Consider the following 11097-nt stretch of genomic DNA (forward strand, 5'->3'; position numbering starts at 1 on the left):
TTATGATCGATTGCTTGGTCGTTTAGTCACTACGACCAATCTTCGATTATTTCAATTAATCGGACCACCACTACTACCAGCGATATTTGGGAGTTAGCTGAGATGATATTCGATGCTTGAGTATGTGCAGATATGCGTAGCTTCCGTGTTCTTTATAAAACTTCACACAATTTTCTCCACATTTATGGAAGCTTTATTAGAAAACTGACAGAAATATACCACCTATTGAGTTAACAAAACTGGGAAACAAATTTGGATGTTGGACGACTGATTGTGCGCATGGGCGTATACAGCTTTTGAGAAAGGTGGGATGCACACTCTTGAGAAAGGGGGAGGGGAGGGATGAGTGCACACTTCATTTCATTTAACAAACATTCAGGACAAAGGGTATGTGGAAGGGTGGGGCGGTGTGTGTGTATGGGTGGGGTGGGGTGGGGTGGGGTGGGGTGATGTTAACCCCTGCGAAACTCTATATCTGCCTATGTTGCGGAATAAAGAGAGTCGCGGCCAGAAAAATCTGCGGCCAGCTTCGAGCTTCACGTGTCAAGAGTTACCTCCCTTACATCAGTTGCCCGATCTTAGTTGCACCAGCATGGCCCTGACACGAAGTTCAAAATGTTGTAATTCGTATATGTGAGAGGGTATAATTAGTTATTATGCAACCATAGACTATAGTGGGTGATTCGGGCATAGACAATACTTCGAATATGAAAATAACCGCCTCTAGATAATTGTACTATCTCTCATCATTGAAATCCTGAAACATAAGCATGTGTAGATCATGAGCTGATAGTTTAAGAACGTTGAAAAATGATGCAAGATATAGGTCACACCACGGCTGTTGGCATCAGTCACAGATGTGAGCCGGTAGCACATAAATACACTGACATAAAGTCTGTGAAACATTTTGGAACACAAAAAATAGTCGACTTGCTTTCTTTATAATTTGGATTTGCGGCTTCTTAAAGTGCACACGTACTACACTCTTGGGCGGAGTAACACAGAGAGTGCTGAGTAATACGTCTTAACTTGTAGTAGTTCACTGTAACACATCACAGCTAATGTGAAACCTTTGTATTCTACTGAAATACAATGTAACAGGAATGTAACGGGATACTTTCGCCAATGGTGATCAGGTACAGATATTACTTGTCCCAGGTACAGAAGCTTCCTGTGCGTACACAGGTTACCTAATCCACATTCAGAGTTTACATGCCCTAGGTACAGAGTTTACATGCCCTAGGTACAGAGTTTACATGCCCTAGGTACAGAGTTTACATGCCCTAGGTACAGAGTTTACATGCCCTAGGTACAGAGTTTACATGCGCTATAGGTACAGAGTTTACATGCACTAGGTACAGAGTTTACATGCCCTAGGTACAGAGTTTACATGCCCTAGGTACAGAGTTTACATGCCCTAGGTACAGAGTTTACATGCCCTAGGTACAGAGGTTACATGCCCTAGGTACAGAGGTTACATGCCCTAGGTACAGAGGTTACATGCCCGAGGTACAGAGTTTACATGCCCTAGGTACAGAGGTTACATGCGCTAGGTACAGAGTTTACATACACTAGGTACAGAGTTTACATGCCCTAGGTACAGAGTTTACATGCCCTAGGGTACAGAGGTTACATGCCCTAGGTACAGAGTTTAGGTACAGAGGTTACACTAGGTACAGAGTTTACATACATACAGAGTTTACATGCCCTAGGTACAGAGTTTACATGCCCTAGGTACAGAGTTTACATGCGCTAGGTACAGAGTTTACATACACTAGGTACAGAGTTTACATGCCCTAGGTACAGAGTTTACATACACTAGGTACAGAGTTTACATACACTAGGTACAGAGTTTACATACACTAGGTACAGAGTTTACATGCCCTAGGTACAGAGTTTACATGCGCTAGGTACAGAGTTTACTTGCGAAAGGTACAGAAATTACATGTCCTAGGTATAGATGTTGCATGTCGTACATCCTCTGGTGTCCTCCCATTACGCAGACAGGCAGTTTGCAGACGCCTTAAAACAACAACATTTACGGTTCAATGAACAGATTAGCTATACCTATCACCTACACATTATGATGGAATAGTCCAAATAAAAACACAAGAATAAAAAAAACTGGAGCTGTATTATTTACTTTGAAAGGTGGTCGAAAAGACATTAATTTGAATTTTGATTGCTGCAAGATAAAATAGTTGATTTTCATAAACATTTTGACTTAAGCTTCTCGTCTAACGAGAGTTGGCAGCATCATGTTGAAAACATTGTCAAAAAATGACTCGATCATTTCAGAAATTAAAGTTCCTACTACCAAAAATATATTTTAAAAAAATAAATAAATAAAAGTCAATAAATATAAAAAATGACGCATCATGTCAATGTTACCATGGATGTGAGAATGTTTTTCATTACTTCCTTGAATGTCCACTGTATACTATTCAGAGACATAAACTGTTACAATCTATAGAAGGCATTGTTAAACTTAGAACACTGATTGGTATTAATCTTATCTTACATGGCATGTACAGAATGTTTTCAAATATGTACACATCTATATCTCTCAAACAAACGTTTTTACAGTTAACTTCTGTTGTAAATATCCTATTATTGGGAGAGGGCTTTTTTAAGTTGGATAACTTGCGCCCAATCCTTTTCTTGAATGAATAAAATATGTTTCAATCAATAAACACAATCAAACCTCTCAGTGACAAACCTGTTTTTATATTCTATAGTAACTGATAATAAAAACAATTTGGAGAAGAGAAGACAGATTATCATTTAATCACAACAAAGTCCTAGTTACACACAATCAAACTTCTCAGTAAGAACCTGTTTGAAGCTCACCTAGACTAACAACTAGTCCCTGAAATGAACATATTTTACTGAAAAAAGTTCATAGTAAAAAAATAATAAAATATAATGAAAAGGAACCCTGAGACTTTCTTCATCTTCCGAACCTGAAGCTGAGGAAATCTAGACTTACCACATTTTCTAGACTTGCGTGGGCTTTCTTGGATATATTTGCTTCAGGGTCTGTACAACAGACTAAGGCTCACCCTACTCTACTAGCTGGACAGTGGACTGTAACCTGAAGCTGAGGAAATCTAGACTTGCCACATTTTGTAGACTTGCGTGGGCTTTCTTGGATATATTTGCTTCAGGGTCTGTACAACAGACTAAGGCTCACCCTACTCTACTAGCTGGACAGTGGACTGTTCTATGTTACCCTAATTAACCTTCTAGCTCAGTGTCTGTCAATTGTCTGTCTGTCTCTCAAATGGGTGTCAACCCATCCAGTTGGTGCACAGGTTGACTAGTGGCCTCCTACACCTCCGTGGTGTGGTTAGAGCGTCCGCCCGGAGAGCGGAAGGTCGCGGGTTCGATCCCCGACCTCGTCATACCAAAAGACGTTAAAATTTGGTACTTGTTGGTCCCTGCCTGGCGCTCGGCATTCATAGGTACAAGCAGGACTGGTTGGCTCGGAGTCAGTATAACGTGTCTGAGTGGGGTATTCATGCTTTACTGGGGCATGGTGTCTCAGTGTACAAGCAGCCGCACATACACATACACACTCATGCACGTCGTCATATGAGCGAAATATTCTCAAGCACGACATTAAACCCAATTTCACCTCACCTCACTAGTGGTGTGACAATTCATCGATACACATCGATGCATCGATCCATGGGCCGCCGATACAGTGAATCGATTCAAAGTTTTACATTGTCTTATATTTCGATACGATACTTCAAATGGGCCACGCTACATCGATGTGTCACTTTGAATATTGCCGGAACGCGATATCTGTCAAGAAAAAAGACTTACGCTGGTTTGATGCTTAGAATATATGCATAGTTTTTACTTATTTTCCCTTCATAAAGTAAACGTTTTATCGGAACTCTGTCAAACATTCACTAAGTCCGTGTTTAAACTTAATTATCTCTTTTCCGAACGAACACTGAACAACGCTAGCGGACTTTGACGAAATGCTTTAAAATGTTTTGTTTTGTTTTGATCTTAAGGTGTTTTATAGTTGGTGTTGGGATAAAGAACACGTTTGTGTTTATGCAACATAACAAGTCGTACAGAAAACGTTATGCACCGTAGGAAGCATGTTATTTCAGTTCTACCACGGAGATGACTCTGTTGAGTTCCAGTGACGAATCAGTGGGTTGGGTGTCGTGTTCCATAGGACTGAGATAAACAATTCCATCTGTATGGAATACTGTAAGGGACATTCTCGCGATCTCGCATTCTCGCGATCTCGACCTTTGGAAACAAGCTAAAATGCCAAAGTGCGAGAATGCGAGATCGCGAGAACGCGAGATTTTGGCCAAATCTCGCGTTCTCGCGATCTCGCATTCTCGTGTTTTTGGTACTTAGCACTTTTTGTCAAAAGTCGAGATCGCGAGAATGCGACATTTGTACATGCTGTCAAATCTCGCATTCTCGCTTTCTCGACTTGTCAAATATGGCCATAAAAACATGAAATCGCGAGAACGCGAGATCGCGAGAATGTCCCTTACAGTATTCCATACATCTGGCTGTTATATTACATAACAAATACTAGAGTGGGCGCCATGCATTGCAGGAATGCATGTTATTCCTGTTCTAGAGATGTGCCGCGGTCCAATGGGTCGGGAGTTGTTCTATAGGACCAAGATAAAACAATCACAGCTGCACGGCTGTCACATGCAGTATGACCTGACGATGCTGATTAATTATAAGTTAGAGTGGCACAAAACCGGTTTCGTTGACCTCTCATGACTAAAGTGAGTGAAGCCGATTATTGGTGCTCCGATGTGCTATGGCTGGTGGCGAGAATTCTGCTCAAACTATAGTAAAACAAACTCACACGTACATTCACAATCTTACTAAACTAAAAGGTCTGTTTCACAGTCCCTGAACCATATTATTTCCCTTTGGAGTGCCTGCATTGCCAACGCGTTATGTGAAGGCGTCAGGTTCAGAATCTCTCATCTTTTCAGAGCTCCTTTTTCAGTTTAAAAGGAGCCATTTCTTTCTCTCAGTTTTTATATTTTCAGAGACTAAGCATACTTGTGGTAACCAAATACAGCCGGTATTGAAAATAGACTTAAACGTCTAGAAACAATGTAGCAAACGGGTATCCGCTGTTTAAAAACAGTGGTTCCTTTGTACCGGTTTTGAGACATCGCACATGCTCTCAGCAGTCGGAACTGCTTTGTTGTGACTTCCAGCATTGATACACACACTAAAAGCTTTTCCTCAAAGTCACCATCCTCAACACAGGGGTTGAGATTATTGTCGACCTAGAGACCTCTCCAAATTAGACAAACATCAGCAGAGAATGCAGTCATGAATTCAGATTCTACGAGCATATCGCAAAGAATCCGGGGCATGTCATCCGGAGGATTCTTCCCAAGCACTGACCAGAACCGCTGGCGCCATCGCAGGAATCAAGCTGCCATGGAAACCATAGGCACCGGCCGACCATTTACCGTGACCGAGGGACATAGCACTACGTTGCTGAAGACATGTTATAGATAATGCAATCAGTGGTATGTGTACGTAAAAGCCAACACATCACACACCATCAAATACCAATATGTCCAGTTTAACACTTCAGAAACTTGAAATACTGTTGGAGCTCAACTGGTGACTGCGTTTGTGCATGTGCATTGGACTTGCACAAGTTTCTCAGGTAAAGATTGATAGTTTAAATGGTGGCGTCCTTAGGAACTGTCCACTTATCTAGACTTGCCTCATTGAAGGATAGAATTAAGTAATACATCCATGGGCTTGGCATTCAGTACAGCCTTGAGTCAAGGCCACACGTGCATGTATGTTCACAATGTACGCCATTCACCATTCGCCATTGAAGAGTCTGTATACATTGTGCTCGTAGGGGGTGAAGACGCTGTCGGCCATAACTCACCTGCCATGCTCGTTGGTACTTGTATAGAAGACGTGATGCTGTCGTGTTATTATTTTCACAACCACATGTCCCCATGTACTTTCCTGGTGGCCTACAGGACAGTGTAAATATCATTATATACTATATATACTAACTCGCAGACGATGCTGCCCTGGGCGTTCGGCCTTGCCTCTCATTATTGAATATTAGTTACATCGCCCTGTCTGTGGCCTGTCACCAGTCGACCTTCATGTGTAACACCGGTACCAGTCTACAACCAACGTATATTAACGCACTGGGCTGATGCCAGTGTACAACTCGCGTCTTCCTAATGCCTCTTTACAGCTCCCATCGTCCACATTGTGGCCTAACACCTGTCTACAGCTCACATTTCCTCTACTGTGGCTTAACACCTGTCTACAGCTCATGTCTCCCTGATAGTGGCATTACACCTGTCTACAGCTCACATATCCCTCATAATGACCTACCACCTGTCTACAGCTCACATATCCCTCATAGTGGCCTACCACCTGTCTACAGCTCACATATCCCTCATAATGACCTAACACCAGTCTACAGCCCACATCTCCCTCATAATGACCTAACACCTGTCTACAGCTCACATATCCCTCATAGTGGCCTACCACCTGTCTACAGCTCACATATCCTCATAATGACCTACCACCTGTCTACAGCTCACATATCCCTCATAATGACCTAACACCAGTCTACAGCCCACATCTCCCCTCATAATGACCTAACACCTGTCTACAGCTCACATATCCCTCATAGTGGCCTAACACCTGTCTACAGCTCACATATCCCTCATAATGACCTAACACCAGTCTACAGCCCACATCTTCCACATAGTGGCCTACCACCTGTCTACAGCTCACATATCCCTCATAGTGGCCTAACACCTGTCTACAGCTCATATATCCCTCAAAATGACCTAACACCAGTCTACAGCCCACATCTCCCACATTATGGCTTAACACCTGTCTACAGCTCACATATCCCTCATAATGACCTAACACCTGTCTACAGCTCACATATCCCACAGTATGGCTTAACACCTGTCTACAGCTCACATATCCCTCATAATGACCTAACACCAGTCTACAGCCCACATCTCCAACATAGTGGCCTACCACCTGTCTACAGCTCACATATCCCACAGTATGGCCTGACACCTGTCTACAGCTCATATATCCCTCATAATATCCTAACACCAGTCTACAGCCCACATCTCCCACATAGTGGCCTACCACCTGTCTACAGCTCACATATCCCTCATAGTGGCCTAACACCTGTCTACAGCTCATATATTCTACTTACTAGCCTACCGCCCGTCTGCAGTTCATTTTTTCTACATACTATAGCCTAACACCTATCAATAGCTCATATTGTAAATACTAGTTTAACGCCTGATTACAGCTCATATATTCTAAATACAAGCTTAACACCAGTCTACAGTTCACATCTTCTACATAGCTTACTTCTGACTTGCATCAGTTTGTAGTTCGAAATCTGAACTCTTTAAACGCCAGGGAAAACTTGCAATTAATCACGATCTTCTTTCTAGTAAAAGTCCTGAAGTCTGTTATCTGTAATTATCCTTTAATAGGAATCTAGGTCTAGACGGCGTAATTGTCAAGCTATTGTGAATGTGGAACATTATCGTTGTGTACTCTGTAAATGGTTATTGCTAGATGATCTACACCAGACAGCTTGAGTGAACTGAACGATATGTAGCAGCTGATTGCCATAAGTTACTTAACCGAGCCCTACGTGACGGTGTATGGAGTCGCCATCAGTTACAATACAACACACTTTGACAGTCAGATATTATGGACATACAACACACTTTGACAGTCAGGTATTATGGACACATAAAACACTTTGACAGCCAGGTATTATGGACATATAACACACTTTGACAGTCAGATATTATGGACAAATAACACACTTTGACAGTCAGATATTATGGACATTTAACACACTTTGACAGTCAGGTATTAAGGACATATAAGACACTTTGACAGTCAGGTATTAAGGACATATAACACACTTTGACAGTCAGGTATTATGGACATATAACACACATTGACAGTCAGATATTATGGACATGTAACACACTTTGACAGTCAGGTATTATGGACATATATATAACACACTTTGACAGTCAGATATTATGGACTTAAAACACACTTTGACAGCCAGATATTATGGACATATAACACACTTTGACTGTCAGATATGATGGACATATAACACACTTTGACAGTCAGGTATTATGGACATATAACACACTTTGACAGTCAGATATTATGGACAAATAACACACTTTGACAGTCAGATATTAAGGACATATAAGACACTTTGACAGTCAGGTATTATGGACATATAACACACTTTGACAGCCAGGTATTAAGGACATATAACACACTTTGACAGTCAGATATTATGGACAAATAACACACTTTGACAGTCAGATATTATGGACATTTAACACACTTTGACAGTCAGGTATTAAGGACATATAAGACACTTTGACAGTCAGGTATTAAGGACATATAACACACTTTGACAGTCAGATATTATGGACATATAACACACTTTGACAGTCAGGTATTATGGACATATAACACACATTGACAGTCAGATATTATGGACATGTAACACACTTTGACAGTCAGGTATTATGGACATATATATAACACACTTTGACAGTCAGATAATATGGACATAAAACACACTTTGACAGCCAGATATTATGGACATATTACACACTTTGACAGTCAGATATGATGGACATATAACACACTTTGACAGTCAGGTATTATGGACATATAACAAACTTTGACAGTCAAATATTATGGACATATAACACACTTTGAGAGTCAGATATTATGGCTATATAACACACTTTGATAGTCAGATATTATGGACATATAACACACTTTGACAGTCAGATATTATGGACATATAACACACTTGACAGTCAGATATTATGGACATATAACGTACTTTGATAGTCAGGTATTGTGGACATCTAACACACTTTGACAAACAGGTATTATGGACATATAACATACTTTGACAGTCAGATATTATGGACATATAACACACTTTGACAGTCAGGTATTATGGACATATAACACACATTGACAGTCAGATATTATGGACATGTAACAGACTTTGACAGTCAGGTATAATGGGCATATATATAACACACTTTGACAGTCAGATATTATGGACATATAACACACATTGACAGTCAGATTTTATGGCCATATAACACACTTTGACAATCTGATATTATGGACAAATAACACACTTTGACAGTCAGATATTACGGACATAGAATACACTTTGACAGTCAGGTATTATGGACATATAACACACTTTGACAGTCAGATATTATGGACATATAACACACTTTGACAGTCAGATGTTATGGACATATAACACACTTTGACAGTCAGATATGATGGACATACAACACACTTTGACAGTCAGATATTATGGACATATAACACACTTTGACAGTCAGATATTATGGACATATAGCTCACTTGGACAGTCAGATGTTATGGACACATAACACACTTTGACAGTCAGATATTATGAACATATAACAAACTTTGACAGTCAGATATTATGGACATAGAATACACTTTGACAGTCAGGTATTATGGACATATAACACACTTTGACAGTCAGATATTATGGACATATAGCACACATTGACAGTCAAATGTTATCAACATATAACCCACTTTGACAGTCCGATATTATGGCCATATAACACACTTTGATAGTCAGATATTATGGACATACAACACACTTTGACAGTCAGATATTATGGACATATAACACACTTGACAGTCAGATATTATGGACATATAACACACCTTGATAGTCAGGTATTGTGGACATCTAACACACTTGACAAACAGGTATTATGGACATATAACACACTTTGACAGTCAGATATAATGGACATATAACACACTTTGACAGTCAGGTATTATGGACATATAGCACACACGTGAATGCATGTTGCTACATACGTATATTAACATTGAACGGGTCATTGTACCTCAAACCGTGAAGATCCGGTTTAGAGATGATCTTCAGTAACCCATGCTTATCGTAAGAGGCGACTAACAGGATCGGGTGATGAGGCTCGCTGACTTGGTTGATACATGTCATCGTATCCCAATTGCGCAGATCGATGCTCATGCTGTTGATCGCTGGAGTGTCTGGTCCAGACTCCATTATCTACAGTCCGACGCCATATAGCTGGAATATTGCTAAATGCGGTGTTAAACTAAACTCACTTACTCACTCGCTCACTGAGTGTACCTCTTTTCAGCTCAACCGACATATACCTGTGTAAACCAAACTGGCATGATCGCCAACTGCCATTACAAAGTTGCAACGTTGGCAAATCATGATTTGAAAATGACTTCTTTTTCTTACAACTATAATGGCCATTACTTTAGCAACATAGCCTGTTTAGGATGAGCAGGTTTAGTTTCTCGATGTGAAGTCCTTTAGTACCTCAAGTATAGGAATCACTGCAATATGTATTAAAATGGAAACATCAAAGCTTATGAGGAATTCTAAAAGCAGTTCAAACAACATGCAAGAGAAATAATGACACCGGGTGTTAGCCAAGCGTGTGCACGTCCCGCACTACCTAGAGCATTCTGGGAGTTAGTGGTCACTACAATTGGCCTAAATAGCAATCATCGACCTGTCGCGAAATAGTTCTCCTTTAAGTAATTGGAGGAGGACATTTTCAAAGTGCAGCAATTCTCCAGATTAAACTGACACGTACACCCTGACCTTCTTCTTCCCCGTGGTGATCGTAGGCAGTAAAGGGACAAGTGACATATACCGAATGTGGTCTAACTGAATTAAAACATCGTTGTCGCCAAACGAAATAGGAGCGACGAATTTATGAGATAAAAAAACAACAAAACTTCCACATACGACGCAATGTGAAATTTCCATGCAGTTGGTTTTTACCAAAAGTGTGATCATGTCCTCCACAAAAAAGGTTGCCTTCAGCGTTCATGAAAATCGTGATCACAATATCACGAGATAAAGATTTCAAATTCCTGCTTAAAATTCGCGAATGTGTCATTGCAGCAAAACCTCATGTCTTCGATTCAACAAATACA

This window comes from Haliotis rubra, unplaced genomic scaffold (assembly GCF_003918875.1).
Source record: "Haliotis rubra isolate DU_JTF1 unplaced genomic scaffold, ASM391887v1 Scf99, whole genome shotgun sequence".
NCBI lineage: Eukaryota > Metazoa > Mollusca > Gastropoda > Lepetellida > Haliotidae > Haliotis > Haliotis rubra.